The sequence below is a fragment of the Salmo salar genome, chromosome 14 (assembly GCF_965601325.2).
Source record: "Salmo salar chromosome 14, fSalSal1, whole genome shotgun sequence".
NCBI lineage: Eukaryota > Metazoa > Chordata > Actinopteri > Salmoniformes > Salmonidae > Salmo > Salmo salar.
The window spans coordinates 96,475,800-96,490,816 of record NC_138304.1 but is presented as its reverse complement, the minus strand read 5'-3'; the positions used below and the strand labels follow the sequence as shown (position 1 = coordinate 96,490,816).

The 15,017-nt window shown below is 41.7% G+C and overlaps 1 long non-coding RNA gene across 1 annotated transcript; it reads right to left on the bottom strand.

Moving 5' to 3' along the window:
• Positions 1-5,338: 5,338 nt before the first annotated feature.
• On the bottom strand, positions 5,339-14,253 carry LOC123726857 (uncharacterized). The gene is made up of 3 exons (XR_006759005.2): positions 13,486-14,253; positions 6,835-7,629; positions 5,339-6,639 (listed from the first exon to the last, which is right to left on the bottom strand). It is a non-coding gene; the product is annotated as an uncharacterized LOC123726857 (long non-coding RNA).
• Between the last annotated feature and the right edge of the window lie 764 nt (positions 14,254-15,017).

Below are 15,017 nucleotides of genomic sequence, written 5' to 3'. Positions count from 1 at the left end.
TGCCTGTCAGTGACTGACAAAACTACAGAAAAGCAACTGATGCACAACCAAATGTCGAACTTGCACCTTGTGTATTCTACTAAAACCATGACTCAGTTCCTCCTAGCGGCCGGGGGCCCTAAGCGACCGTTTATGTTGCTTACGTCTGAAGCTGGCCCCGGATGGAGAGATAGTAAGAGAGAAAGATGTGAGCAACCTTTGAGAATGAGGGACGGAGGGAAGGAGGGAGATGGACTGGGAGATAGTAAAGGAGAAAGAGATTAACTATCATAGGGAGCAGAGGAGTGAGATGAGGATGGAGAGATCAAGAGAAAGATAGAGAGAGCAGTTACTTCTCTCTTCACAGCTGGGGGAGATGAAGTCAGTAAGCAGGGCTGGCAGGAGGGATGAGAGGGTGAGGAGGGGTGCGAAGGCAGGGGAGGAGTTTGGATCAAAGGGGTGAGTTGGAGAGGGTAGAGGGGACACAGCCCTGTAGACAACTGATAAGCCTGGGCATCTGTGGGTGGCATGGCAGAAATTTCCTAATCACAATTAAATATATCTTTCTGAGAAGATATGGGAAACTGCAGAAGAGGAGAGCAGGAGGAGACAGGGCTGGAGAGGGCTGTTAGTCCCAGATTGATAGCAACATGGGGGTATCGGATCATCTCCAAAAGTCTGACATCTCTAAATTCAGCTTAATATAATTTTACTAGACCTGACACAACTAAGTTGGGCAAAGAATTGAATGGGTCATCCCTAGTCCTATCAAGGTTATAGCAGCAGTAATTATTGACTTCACATAGCCAACGAAAAGGTCAGACATTTTGTGTTCTCATCAAGGGTTGGAACCGTTCAGGGAACAGAACCGAAAACCAGAAAATAACAACGTTTTTTGAGGAACAGATCAACAACTGAAAATGAAAGTGAACTATAATATTCCAGAACAAAACTGTTATTTTAAAGAATGAGAACTGGTTAATAATATTATTTTACATTTCGGGCATTTTTTTCCAGTCCCACAAAAATCGCAGCAAAGCGCCTATTTAAAGCCCTTGCTTTGTCACACAGAAATGCGTCTGCCTGCCAGCTGAAAATCCTTGCCAGTGGGTGTGTGTGTGTAGTCTACATGCCCCTCCCCTCTGAAGCATAAGTTACTGTAGCCTACTGACAACATTACAAGCGTAATTCAGAAATTAGAGAGCGATGTTTAATTTGAGAAGAATGGATTGGCTTTTTCAATGCTAGCTAAGGATACTATAGTCACTGTATCATGTTTCACATTGAATTTATTAACTACACTAAAAATAACAGGTTCAACAAGGGCTCTTCTAAGATCCTCAAATTTATTTCAAAGAACCTTAGGGTTCTTGGTACTGAAAATGGCCCCCGAAAGGTTCTTCCAAGAACCCCATAAGAGGTGGGGCTCATCGAGGAACCTCCTTAGTTGGTGGGGGTTCTTGCAGGAACCTAACTGCCCAACTGAAACATTTGGAATTGTAACGTGGTGCGTACTGGCGGCAGAGAAGTCAGGCGCAGGAGAGTGAAAACTGATTTACAACGGTGTCGTTTAATAAACATAAAAACCACCGTAAACAGAACAATCAATGAATGGGTCAAACAAAACCCGGTATCCACCAGCATAACATGCACAAGCACTACAAGAAACAATTTCGGACAAGGACATGGGGGGAAACAGAGGGTTAAATACACAACATGTAATTGATGGGATTGGAACCAGGTGTGAGGAAGACAAGAATTGCGGATTACTGAACTGCTCACTTTTGTGTCTGTGTCTGCAGGTAAACAGAGGAGGAGGCATACAAAGGAATGTCAATTGATATTGGTATGTTATGCAGATCACATGTACCCTCCTGCTCCCTTACCTCTTCAATGAACATCCCATAGACCTCTACATTATGGACAAGATATGTGCAAGAAAACAATTATCAAAACAGTTATTTTCGTTCACATTCACCACAAAAACCAAGCTATGAATAATGTTGTGTGCATGTTTTGTTAATCATCTGTATAATCAATTTTTGGGGGTTTCACAGACTTCAGCCTCCCTACACCTCTATCATCATGCACTGCAAAATCATTCTGGATATGGATACGGTGAACATCAACACATTAACATCAACAGGCCAGAGGATATACCTATTGGACTTGGGCCTCTGCTGGGAGTTTACCTCATATTTGGATTGTTTTATTCTGCTTTCCCAATAAAATAATAAACACTGAGAACTAAAATATTGTGTTATTGTTGTTGTTTTATGCATTTTATTACCATGAATAATAATAATAACAGTTGTGTGGGGGGGGGGGGGGGTAGTTCAAAAAGTAACCCCAAAAGGTCCTTTGAGGAACTTATAGGGGTTCCTACACAGTTTCAATTTGAAGAACCCCTAAAGGATACTCCAGAACTCTTTTCTTTTTAGAGTGTAGTGCTGCTCTGCGCACTCAGGCTTGATAGCTACATTAGCTAGCTAACATTTGCTTTGGTCCAATGCATTTTGCGCCCTACACTGTGACTGGCAGCACAGTGCTTGTATTTGTCTGTTAAACCAACTCGGAAGTTCAAAGACATTCAAAGTTCCTCCATAGAAGCCGCTCCTCCGTAGGTATAATTCTGTGGGCCTAATTCAGATAATGCATGTCTTAAAAAGATTCCCAGCGCTTCAAGGCAAGCTTCCTCCATCCTCTCTCGCTCTCTCCTCAGCCTCAAAATGTCAGTTGCATTTTGCGCCCTACGCTGTGACTGGCAGCACAGTGCTTGTATTTGTCTTTCATTGGGCGGATTCGATTATTCTGAGCCGCGGGGCACCGGGATTTGCCCATCACCTCATCCTGAAAGCGGGGAGGGAAGAGCGCTATCCAGAAATTGAACACTAATCTGCGCTGCTTGGTCATGTTTTCAACAAGGCAGCATGGTGTTCAGAAACATACAACATCTCTTTTCCGTAAAGTAAATATTTAAATGTTCTTAATATTTTTCATTGGGAAGGCAGATAAAGCGTTTTAATCAAAAGCAATCACTTTTGCGTGGGAAAACACAAAATCCTATTTACCACACGTGCTTAATTACGTCAATTTTGTTTTGAGCCGACATCACAGTGGGCTTTGAACGGGGTACCTGGCTCACGCCCGAGAGGCAGCCTGGTTCCAAATCGAATGCAATCAACTTTCAGCCAATGTAAAACACACCTACATGGACACCCAGACGAGATAAATCAAACCCCCTCAGTATGATTAAACCATACAGTTACGGCGAAATACAATTTGCTCTTAACGACTTTCCTATACGGATGAAATTGCTTACCCGCGCCACAACAAGCTGCTTTATCCATACTGATTGGTGAAGTAATTTAATGTCGAGCTAAATGTAAAAAAAATAAGGAACGATATAAACTGTTACTTCTTTTTGTTTCGAACCGGTTCAGAACTTTATTTTGCTGGTCGGAACAGTGGAAAGCAACGTAAAAAAAAATTCTTTTCAGAACTAAACAATTGGATAATAATTTTGTTTCCAACCCCTGGTTCTCACTCTCTGCAAGCAGAAGTTTCTCATATTCACAGATCCAGGATCAGTTTGTGCTCCTTGAAAAACTGACCTAAGATCAGTGTCAAGGGGCAACTTCATCCTAGTCCATCTCAACTCAAGAGCCTATCAGGAATGAGGAGGCGAGGATTGATGGTGTCAAGCAGCTTCCCTCTCGGGTCAGGTGAAACACAGGAACACATGACCACAGCATTCAGTTCTTAGTTAACCTTTAACCCCACACTTGCACTTGTCAAAGAGCCTGCTAGCAGTGTGTGTGCATTACAGTGAAATTAATGGAAACATCTGCAGTACAGGCACGCACACACATGCTGGCAAGCACACATGCATGCACGCACTGCACTGGGCATAATAATCACTGATGTGGTAGACGGAGGATCGTAAAATAAAACACAATTATGGCTCTCCATGGAGTTGAATACACACACACACACACACACACACACACACACACACACACACACACACACACACACACACACACACACACACACACACACCCCCCCCCCCCCCCCCGCAAAGGAACACAGAAACACAGAGAGCAGGGACACAGAGTGCAAAGAGCAGGGACTCTTTGCCTCTGAACTCCCTCAGCTACTGCATGCTTTTCTAACTATTTGAGAGGTAGCTTGGTCGCTGTGTGTGTTTTTGTGTGTGTGTGTGTTGAATCTTCATGACTTGAGACTTTGTGTGTGTGACAGGAAAACCCAGACAAAGAGATAAAATAAAGTGCAGACATCCCTGAGAGGAACCCTGTATGTGGTGTTTACTGTAATCCCTGAGAGGAAGCCTGTATGTGGTGTTTACTGTAATCCCTGAGAGGAAGCCTGTATGTGGTTTTTACTGTAATCCCTGAGAGGAACCCTGTATGTGGTGTTTACTGTAATCCTTGAGAGGAACCCTGTATGTGGTGTTTACTGTAATCCCTGAGAGGAACCCTGTATGTGGTGTTTACTGTAATCCCTGAGAGGAACCCTGTATGTGGTGTTTACTGTAATCCCTGAGAGGAAGCCTGTATGTGGTGTTTACTGTAATCCCTGAGAGGAACCCTGTATGTGGTGTTTACTGTAATCCCTGAGAGGAACCCTGTATGTGGTGTTTACTGTAATCCCTGAGAGGAAGCCTGTATGTGGTGTTTACTGTCATCCTTGAGAGGAACCCTGTATGTGTTGTTTACTGTAATCCTTGAGAGGAACCCTGCATGTGGTGTTTACTGTAATCCCTGAGAGGAAGCCTGTATGTGGTGTTTACTGTAATCCCTGAGAGGAACCCTGCATGTGTTGTCATGTGTTGCTGCCATGCTATGTTGTTGTCTTAGGTCTCTCTTTATGTAGTGTTGTTTTGTCTCTTGTGTCGTGATGTGTGTTTTGTTCTATATTTTTATTTGACCATTTGTATTTTTAATCCCAGCCCCCGTCCCCGCAGGAGGCCTTTTGCCTAGTTAAATAAAGGTTAAATAAAAAAATACAAAATAAAATCTATGTGCTTTGAAGACACAAACTCTCTGTGGAGATACATGAAGTTATGTAAAACGTTACATATCCATTTTCAGACATGTTGGTAAATAAGTAGTACTGCTAAATTTTACACAGTCAAATGTAATAAATAACTACATTTCTTATAAAGAACTGTACAAATATTACATTTGTGACTTACAGTAAGTGGATTCATCTTAAGAAAGCCTAGGTGGGACAACCACATATCTCAGTCAAATGTAGAGGATATTCCATTCCAGTTAAACAATGGATATACTGCATAGCGTTTGGCAAAAAAAAACATTTTCATACACATCTCAAATCTATTAATAAAAAAATCTGAGAATATTAATATTTTACACAAAAATGAACATATCCATAAGCAATCATTTCTGATGAAAAAAAAAACGTGAAAATTGGTGCATATAGGGTTTGGAAATGAACTCTTCATGTGCAACATTCACCAGCAGTGGGTGAGTTTAAAGCAATTATGAAACATTTCTGCTTTGTCATTGTGTAGATGACAAAAACAAGGTTTGCGTTGTGGAGAACTCACTGACTTGGATAATGATAAAACACTGCATTTGTGCTGTGTCAAAGACAGGGGTTTGGATTGTGAAAGAGCTGTGTTTTGTATGAAGGAGTAGGTACCCATTTGTGACTCACCGCCTTGATTCGTCTTATGTAGCAACATTTGAAATTGTGTTTTTTTACATTGAATAAAAGTAGAGTGCTTCCTGTGTGGCTCAGTTGGTAGAGCATGGTGTTTGCAACGCCAGGGTTGTGGGTTCGATTCCCACGGGGGACCAGTACGGAGAAAATGTATGAAATGTATGCATTCACTACTGTAAGTGACTCTGGATAAGAGCGTCTGCTAAATGACTGAAATGTAAATGTAGAGACAAAGTTAGAAAATGGTATATCATAAACTGCAGTTGAGGAACAATGGGAAAGAAATCTGCTTTGAATGTTGATAAACTTGTAATCCTACATTTGAGAAAATGACCCTGTTTGGTATACCTACTGGAGAGCTGTTCTTTGTCTACACCTATTCAACATCATTCACAGCCTAATAAGCCTTAGATCCACCCATCTCTTTGAGGATTCACATGTGAGGCCATGTGCTAAACAGTGTTATCACTGATACTGGTGATAGATGAGGTAGTTACTGTTTATGTATACAATAAGGGGTAAAGTGGCTGAGCAAATAAATAGCAGCAACAATGTATGGCGTTTGTGTATGTGTGCTAGGAGAGAGTCATGTGAAAGTGTTGCTATTAGGCACTGCAGATAGTCTGGATGACTGGGAACTCGTCCCCCAGTGATGAACTGGTCCGTCCACACCACGCATGAACAAGGGAATCTATATTCGTAGAGCCTGTTTCTGTCCTGCCCTTGACGTTGGTGCAGGGCATGTGATGTCCATGGCCTCTTTGTCGCAAAACTCCCGGATCTTCTCAAAAATATATGTTTGTCTAGTTGTGTCCAGTCCAGGTGATGCTTGTACAGGCAGACCATCTGTGGGAGGAAGGACGTCAGTGTTGAGCAGCAGCTGGAACCTGGTCCCGACTGAGTCCGGATGCTCCTTGGAAACAAATAACACCAGGCTCTAGAGCATCAAAGCTGTAAAACAAGAAAATAGACAAAGAAATAGAGAAGACATTACAACCTTGAATGACATCAATTGACAACCCAAGTTTAGATAATAAGAATAACCTCATACAATGCAATGAAAATTATTTTCTCCTGAAGTGCTGGTACTGCTTGATCTGTGGCAGCGGCCTGAAGTACGGAGTCAGGTGATGTTGCCAGCCATACCTTTCCACCAGCACCGTACATCCTCCAGTCCAACCAGCTGTGGGATGTTAACCTCTTTCACACTGCTGTCCATCACCATACCAGCAATCTCTCAAAAGATTCTTGAAGGAAGACAGCCAGACTACACGTATCTCTGAAAAATACACAAACAATGTGAGATCAATATAAGTAGTGCCATTGATGTAGAAGGTAAATTAAATAATGAAAATACGCTATTAGTTTTCTCAACCAGCTCCATGAGGTAGTCACCTGCATTCCAGGTGAAGCTATTTGAGAGAATGCCAAGAGTGTGCAAATCTATCATCAAGGCAAAGGGTGGCTATTTGAAGAATCTCAAATATATTTTGATTTGTTTAACACTTTTTTGGTTACTACATGTGTAATTTCATAGTTTATGTCTTCACTATTATTCTATAATGTAGAAAATAGTAAAAATGAAGAAAAACCCTTGAATGAGTAGGTGTTCTAAAACTTTTGACCAGTAGTGTATGTGTTATTTATGCTTTAGATACTAAGTGTAGTCATTGATTCCTTGTAGAGACGCCACAACGCTGCTTTTGTCACATGAGATTGGCAGCAGCTTTCCACCAAAGTGTTTGTTGTCCTGGGTGGCATCCTGGTAATACTGTTGCATTATGCTCTGCGTATTTGTTGATGAAGTTCACAACTGGCTGCAAGTCCTCATGCTTCAGGTGTAACCTGTGCTTGCTTGGGCCAGCTCTCTTTTGATGGAAGGCGTTAGAACCATTCTCCTTGTATGACTGGTGGAGGAAAGTCAGGCGTGTCCTACTGATGCTGAAAGACAAATTCCAGATACAAATAGTTTAGTCTAATTATACAATAGATGGCTGTAATCACCGCCAGATTCACCTGGCTAACTTGATGGGTCACATAACCATCTGGCGAAGTGGAGTCTTTTGTTTGACATGTAACTAGTAGCTAATCCCAACGATAGAGTACTAGCAATACAAACCAATTGTCATAGCTAGCTAAAGCTAACCAACTAGGTTCAATGTTAGTTAGCTAGCTAACATTAGGCTATAACTAGCAATACAAATGACTTTCGGAGATAGTATTACTACACAGATCACACACGCAATGTTAGCTAGCGAGCCAGCCAGTTATCTAGCTAGCTAACAGTACGCTTTAACCTCTTATGGCTAGGGGGCAGTATTTTCAAGGCTGGATAAAAAACGTGTAAAATAGTTGTCTGTTTGAGAAAGTTGAATTATGGCATTTTGTTGTTTTTGAATTTGCCACCCTGATATTTCACTGGCTGTGTCCCGCAGGTGGGACGCTAGCGTCCCACCTAGCCCATAGAAGTTAAGTATTTGATGGAAACGTTCCAGTGCTCCTTGACTTTGCACGTGATAGGCGCTAGACAAATTGTGTTTAATATGGAGCTGTTGGAGAACCTGACCAAACATATTAGAGGTGAAATCAGATGCTTGATCAGTCTGAATGACCTTATGGATTCCAAACAGTGAGAAACTGAGTCAAAGCTTTTAGCACAGAATTAGTTGTGATAGACAGGAGAGGATAGGCAGCAGGAAACTTAGTGGTCTGACATCACAGTGAACAGGTAACTACTACCCTTTTTAGAACGAGGCAGAGGACCAACACAGTCAATAATCAGATACTCAAAAGGTTGGCTGAGTATCGGAATAGGAAACAGTGGTACCAGCTTAATAGCTTGATTAGTTAATTCGCAGGTTAATTCACAGGTGTGACAAGATGAACTCAGAAACATCCCTCTAACCTAGGCCAAAAGAAATGTCTTAATATGCGATTGTAGATTTTCCTCACACCCATATGTCCGGCAACATCATTGTGGGAAGTCGTCAACACCAACTCATGAAGCTTAACTGGTACAACAACCTGACTAATTGCCTCCCCCAGAAAACAACTACCACGAGAAACCCACTTTCTCATCAGGACATGCTCTTGGAGAAAATAGCCATGGGCGACATCTCCCAACTGTTCCATAGGCACAATTTGGTCACGCAACTCTTCTAACGTGGGGTCAACCCGTTGCGCCTTTAGATCAGAGCGGGAGACATAACAGGGAAAGTAGTGACATACTTCTTTGTGGCATTCTCGTTAGCCTGCGCAGTGACCAGGTCGCCACGGCTCATAGAACGCATCACTGCACACGCAGAGAACACCTCTGGGAAACTGCGCACTCTCATCAGGAATCCCTACAAATGACAGCGGAAACCACTAAAGATGGAAACACGACAGGCCATACACTCTCACCAGCCAAGTTATTCCCAAGGATAACGTCAATACCCTCAGTAGGCAACAAAGGACGCACCCCCACAACAACCTCACCTTTCACCAGTCCACAATCCAATATCAGTTTATGCAATGGAACTGACAGAGTGTTCAAACCTATTCCCCAAAATTTGAACACTATTCCCCGAATCAGTCTCAGCAGAGAAGGGTAACACAGACTCCAACACAAATGATTCAGAGGCACCTGTGTCTCAGGATCTTCACTGGCACTAGGTCCTTACTTCCTAACATAGACACAAAACCCTCTGTAATGAAAGGTAAATAGTCTAGATCAATATAGACTTTCACATGCCCCTGGGCATGTGTCAGGAGTGAACAGGTGCAGCTAACGCTGTAGGCTGAGATTTAACATAAGCACAAGTACTGATTTTTACCCCTAGCCCTGAGAACTGGACATTGATTTTTCCAGTGACCCGAACCTTGACAGTAGTGACACTCTTGACCAAAGTCAGCTTTACCACGGGAGTCAGGCTCAACCCTAGTTGAATGAAACTCTGCCCGTGAAGCAAAGTATCTTGGTGAGTGAGCCCCAAATCTCTCCGAACGCCCCCACTCACTCTGAATACGGGGCTCTGCAAAGACACTTTTGAGAGTCAAAACATACTCATCCGCCAAAACCGTAGCTTCTGTGACAGTGTACTTTTCGTTCGTTAAATGTACAATCATGGATTGTGTCCTTAAATTGCTCTAGCATAATCAGATCACACAGCCCTTGGAAAGTCATAACTGCAGAGGCAGAACACCAGCGATTAAACTGTGAAGATAATTCTCACGCAAACTCAACATGAGTCTGTTTATCATCCTTTTTAAAGTTCTAAATCGTTGGCGGTAAGCCTTAGGAACCAATTCGTAAATCTGTAACACAGCCGTTTTAACCTTATCTTAACTGACACTGTCGGCTACACTAAGAGCTGAATATGCTTCCTGCGCTTTACCAGTCAGCACACACTGCAACATTAGTGAGGTCAGAATCAGGCTAACTCCTAACGTCAGCAACACGCTCAAACAACAAAAAGAATGTCTCAGGGTCCTTCACATTAAATTTAGGCAACAACCGTAAGTTCCCAACAATATCAAATGTATCTGGGGCATGACCAAAAGAGGAGCTAGGTACATCTGGGTCACCTTCCCAGAGCAAACTCTCCCCTGAGAGCTTTCCTTCCCTAACCAGCTCTAGTCGCTTTTGTTGCAGCTTGCTTTTAGCTTTTTTAAATTCCAATTCCTTTTCATACTTTAGCCGATCAGCACGCTCCAAATCCTGTTTAAATGGCAATTATTTTTCATACTTTACACAATCATGCTCTAGCTTCTCACAATCATGCTCTAGCTGAAACAGAAGGAGTTCTTTCTGCTGTTCAAAAAGAAGACTACTAGGACTAACCGATGGAGCGGCCATTGTTACATTACGGGGAGACGACGAGTCCTCAGCAGAGGCTGCCCCAGTGGTAACTTCAAGAATACCACTCTCCATCAGATTGGCCTTTAATATCAACCTAGTAGAATTTTTTTGACATTTATCACTAATTTCAACCTTGTAGTGTTCAGCAACCTTCAGCTGTTCTTTAGTACATAATTCTAACAGTTCCTCTGATGGAAAGTGAATGAACTCATCTACATAAGACGCCATAGTCACAAGAAAATACAAAATATATATATATTGCTATATCTCGCTATTCCCCTCTGCTGAGCCCACCAGACCACAACCAGAGAAATGACAATCACACTGGGCACCACAGATTACAACTCAAACAAGCTGTAACAAAAGATTGAAAAAAAACACCTACACCTTATTTTGTTAAGATTTCATGGAGAACTGCAAAAGTGTTTCTTCGGATTACATCTTCAAACTAAGGGTAACCATGGCATCCATAAAAGAGAGGGAGAAAGATCTGATGGTTCTTATGGCATTGCACACAGTTAGTGTGAACCAGAGTGACTAGACAAAACGGGCTAAGAAAGCTGTACAAACAAAACGGGAACGACACAAAACGTCTTATTTAATGAAAGTGGTTGCAGTCTGCCATGTAGCGTTCTTCCATGTATACAGGTAAGAGTCTAGCTGCATACATTATACATTTCAAATTTTGTCAGAAAGTTGTTTTCATTGCAAGTTAATTACATCTAGACGTTCCGCTAGCGGAACACCTGCTCCAATATCCAATGATAGGCGTGGCGCGAATTACAAATTCCTCAAAAATACAAAAACTTCAATTTTTCAAACATATGACTATTTCACAGCATTTTAAAGACAAGACTCTCCTTTATCTAACCACACTGTCCGATTTCAAAAAGGCTTTACAGCGAAAGAAAAACATTAGATTATGTCAGCAGAGTACCAAGCCAGAAATAATCAGACACCCATTTTTCAAGCTAGCATATAATGTCACAAAAACCCAGAAGACAGCTAAATGCAGCACTAACCTTTGATGATCTTCATCAGATGACACACCTAGGACATTATGTTATACAATACATGCATGTTTTGTTCAATCAAGTTCATATTTGTATCAAAAAACAGCTTTTTACATTAGCATGTGACGTTCAGAACTAGCATACCCCCCGCAAACTTCCGGGGAATTTGCTAACAATTTACAAAATTACTCACGATAAACGTTCACAAAAAGCATAACACTTATTTTAAGAATTATAGATACAGAACTCCTCTATGCACTCGATATGTCCGATTTTAAAATAGCTTTTTTGTGAAAGCACATTTTGCAATATTCTAAGTACATAGCCCAGCCATCACGGGCTAGCTATTTAGACACCCGGCAAGTTTAGCCTTCACCAAAATCAGATTTACTATTATAAAAGTTTGATTACCTTTTGTTGTCTTCATCAGAATGCACTCCCAGGACTGCTACTTCAATAACAAATGTTGGTTTGGTCCAAAATAATCCATCGTTATATCCGAATAGCGGCGTTTTGTTCGTGCGTCCCAGACACTATCCGAAATGGTAAATCAGGGTCGCGCGCATGGCGCAATTCGTGACAAAAAAATTCTAAATATTCCATTACCGTACTTCAAAGCATGTCAACCGCTGTTTAAAATCAATTTTTATGCAATTTATCTCGTAAAAAACAATAATATTCCGACCGGGAATCTCCTTTTCGGCAAACAGAGGAAAAATCACAAAGACGGGGGCGGCCAGGGCACGCCCCTAAGCCCACAGTCCCTTGAACGGCCACTTGAGAAAGGCGATAATGTGTTTCAGCCTGGGGCTGGGATGACGACATTCAGGTTTTTCCCGGGCTCTGAGCGCCCATGGAAGACGTAGGAAGTGTCACGTTAGAGCAGAGGTCCTTTGTAAAAGATAGAGATGGCAAAGAAGTTCAAGAAATGGTCAGACAGGCCACTTCCTGTAAAGGAATCTCTCAGGTTTTGACCTGCCATTTGAGTTCTGTTATACTCACAGACACCATTCAGACAGTTTTAGAAACTTTGGAGTGTTTTCTATCCAAAGCCAATAATTATATGCATATTCTAGTTACTGGGCAGGAGTAGTAACCAGATTAAATCGGGTATGTTTTTTATCCAGCCGTGAAAATACTGCCCCCTAGCCATAACAGGTTAAAGGTATTTGTTTGTGTGACTAGTATGGTGTTCCGGGGCCCTAGTTGGTCCCCGGTTTTATGGGGGGGGGGAGGGGGGGCCCTCCCACTCTGTCTGCCGTAGTCTGGTACACTCCTATCAACAGCAGGTGAAATATCAAGGGCGCCAAATTTGAAAACAATTAAATGTCATAATTCAAATTTCTTAAACATACAACTATCTTACACCCTTTGAAAGATAAACATATCCTTAATCTAACCATGTTGTCCGATTTCAAAAAGGCTTTACGGCGAAAGCATAAAGTTAGATTATGTTAGGACAGTACATTGAAAATAGCTGTGTGTAATGTTTTGTCAATGCAAAGACAGGCGTCACCAAAAGCAGAAAACCAGCTAAAATTATGCACTAACCTTTGACAACCTTCATCAGATGACACTCCTAGGACATTATGTTAGACAATACATGCATTTTTTGTTCTATCAAGTTCATATTTATATCCAAAAACAGCATTTTACAATGGCGATGATGTTGAGAAAATATTTTCCTTCCAATACCGCCAGTCAATCAGCACAACAAATTAAATAATTACTATTCAAAACCATTGGTAAAATATTATATTGTCATTCAAAGAATTATAGATTAACATCTCGTGAACGCAACCGCATTGCCAGATTTAAAAATAACTTTACTGGGAAATCACACTTTGCAATAATCTGAGTACTGCGCTCAGAAAAATAGGCTTGGCGATACAGACTAGGCGCCATGTTGGAGAGATCTAAAATTCTATGTAAATATTCCCTTACCTTTGATTATCTTCATCAGAAGGCACTTCCAGGAATCCCAGGTCCATAACAAATGTAGTTTTGTTCGAAAAAGCTAATAATTTATGTCCAAAAAGCTCCGTGTTGTTAGCGCGTCCTGTAGGCTACTGTTGGTAAATGGAATGAGAAGAAGGGAGAGTCGGTCAAGGACTGATTCGGACAAGGCGCTAAATTATATGACAAGCGATAGTTTATTCAGAGTGAAGATATTTGGTACAGCGTGCACGGACTCGTTCCAGTAGCTCTGAGGGAGCCAGCGGAAGAGAGTCCCTAAAACAGTTTGTTTACATGTTTTATACAACACAAAAAGTAGGTTGAGTCTTGAAGTCCCGATCCTCTGGTTGGCTCAGGTCCAGGCGTTGTCACCGTCGATTGGCTCCATCTGTTCATGCGTCTTCCTGCGATCTTGCACAATGTTCTGATGATGTTGAGTTTCTATCAAAGCTTCTAAGTCTGGGTGTGAGTGCCTTGGATAAGCTATGGCTTGTGTGTGTGTGTGTTCCTGTTTTCACAGGGTCGAGCATGCCAGACACTGTTGCTGTTATCACGAGATGGGGCCCCCGCAGGCTTGTGGTTGGGCCAGTTCCTGTTATGTGCTGCAAGTGGAAACATCAGTTTGCTTGTGTAAGCTGCATTGAGACATAACTAGTTGGTTAGTGGAAAACATGTGTAATAGCTGCAATTCATGGTAATAACGTTTGTTAGCTTGGTGCATGTTAGAGGCACACTAAGTAGAAAATCTTAAAAAATCTTACACTACTCAAAAACATGAACGACGCCCGCCGGACTGGTCTTCACCAAAGAGGGGGAAAAAAAATATTTACGTTCGTTCAAACATGTCAAACGTTGGATAGCATAAATCATTAGGGCCTTTTTCAATCAGAACTTCAATAATATTCAAGGCGGACGATTGCATTCTCTTTTAAAACGTATTGGAACGAGAGTACCCAAACTTGCACTCGCGCGCCAGAGTAGTATAGGTCATCCGCTTATGACCAACTTTCCAAGCCTCTCGTTCGGTCAGTTTTCACAGTAGAAGACTCAAACCACTTTGTAAAGACTGGTGACATCTAGTGGATGGTGTAGGAAGTGCTCAATGATTAATAAGTCCCTGTGTGTTTCAATGGCATAGGCTTAAAAGTAATTAAACACATCAGATATCCACTTCCTGTTAGAATTCGTCTCAGGGTTTTGACTGCCACATGAGTTCTGTTATACTTACAGACACCATTCAAACAGTTTTAGAAAGTTCAGAGTGTTTTCTATCCAAATATGTTAATAATATGCATATCCTAGCTTCTGAGTTGGTGTAGGAGGCAGTTAAAAATGGGCACATATTTTTATCAAAATTCTCAATACTGCCCCCTATCCCTTAAGAAGTTCCCGGGTCGTCAGCGAAAGGATAAATACACCTCTTCCCCATTCATTGAGGAGACTCTCTCCATGCAGATACAGATTTTGGTTGTGGCATTTTTGTGGTGTTGTGGTTGTTTTTTGGTTGTTTGCATTGGCAC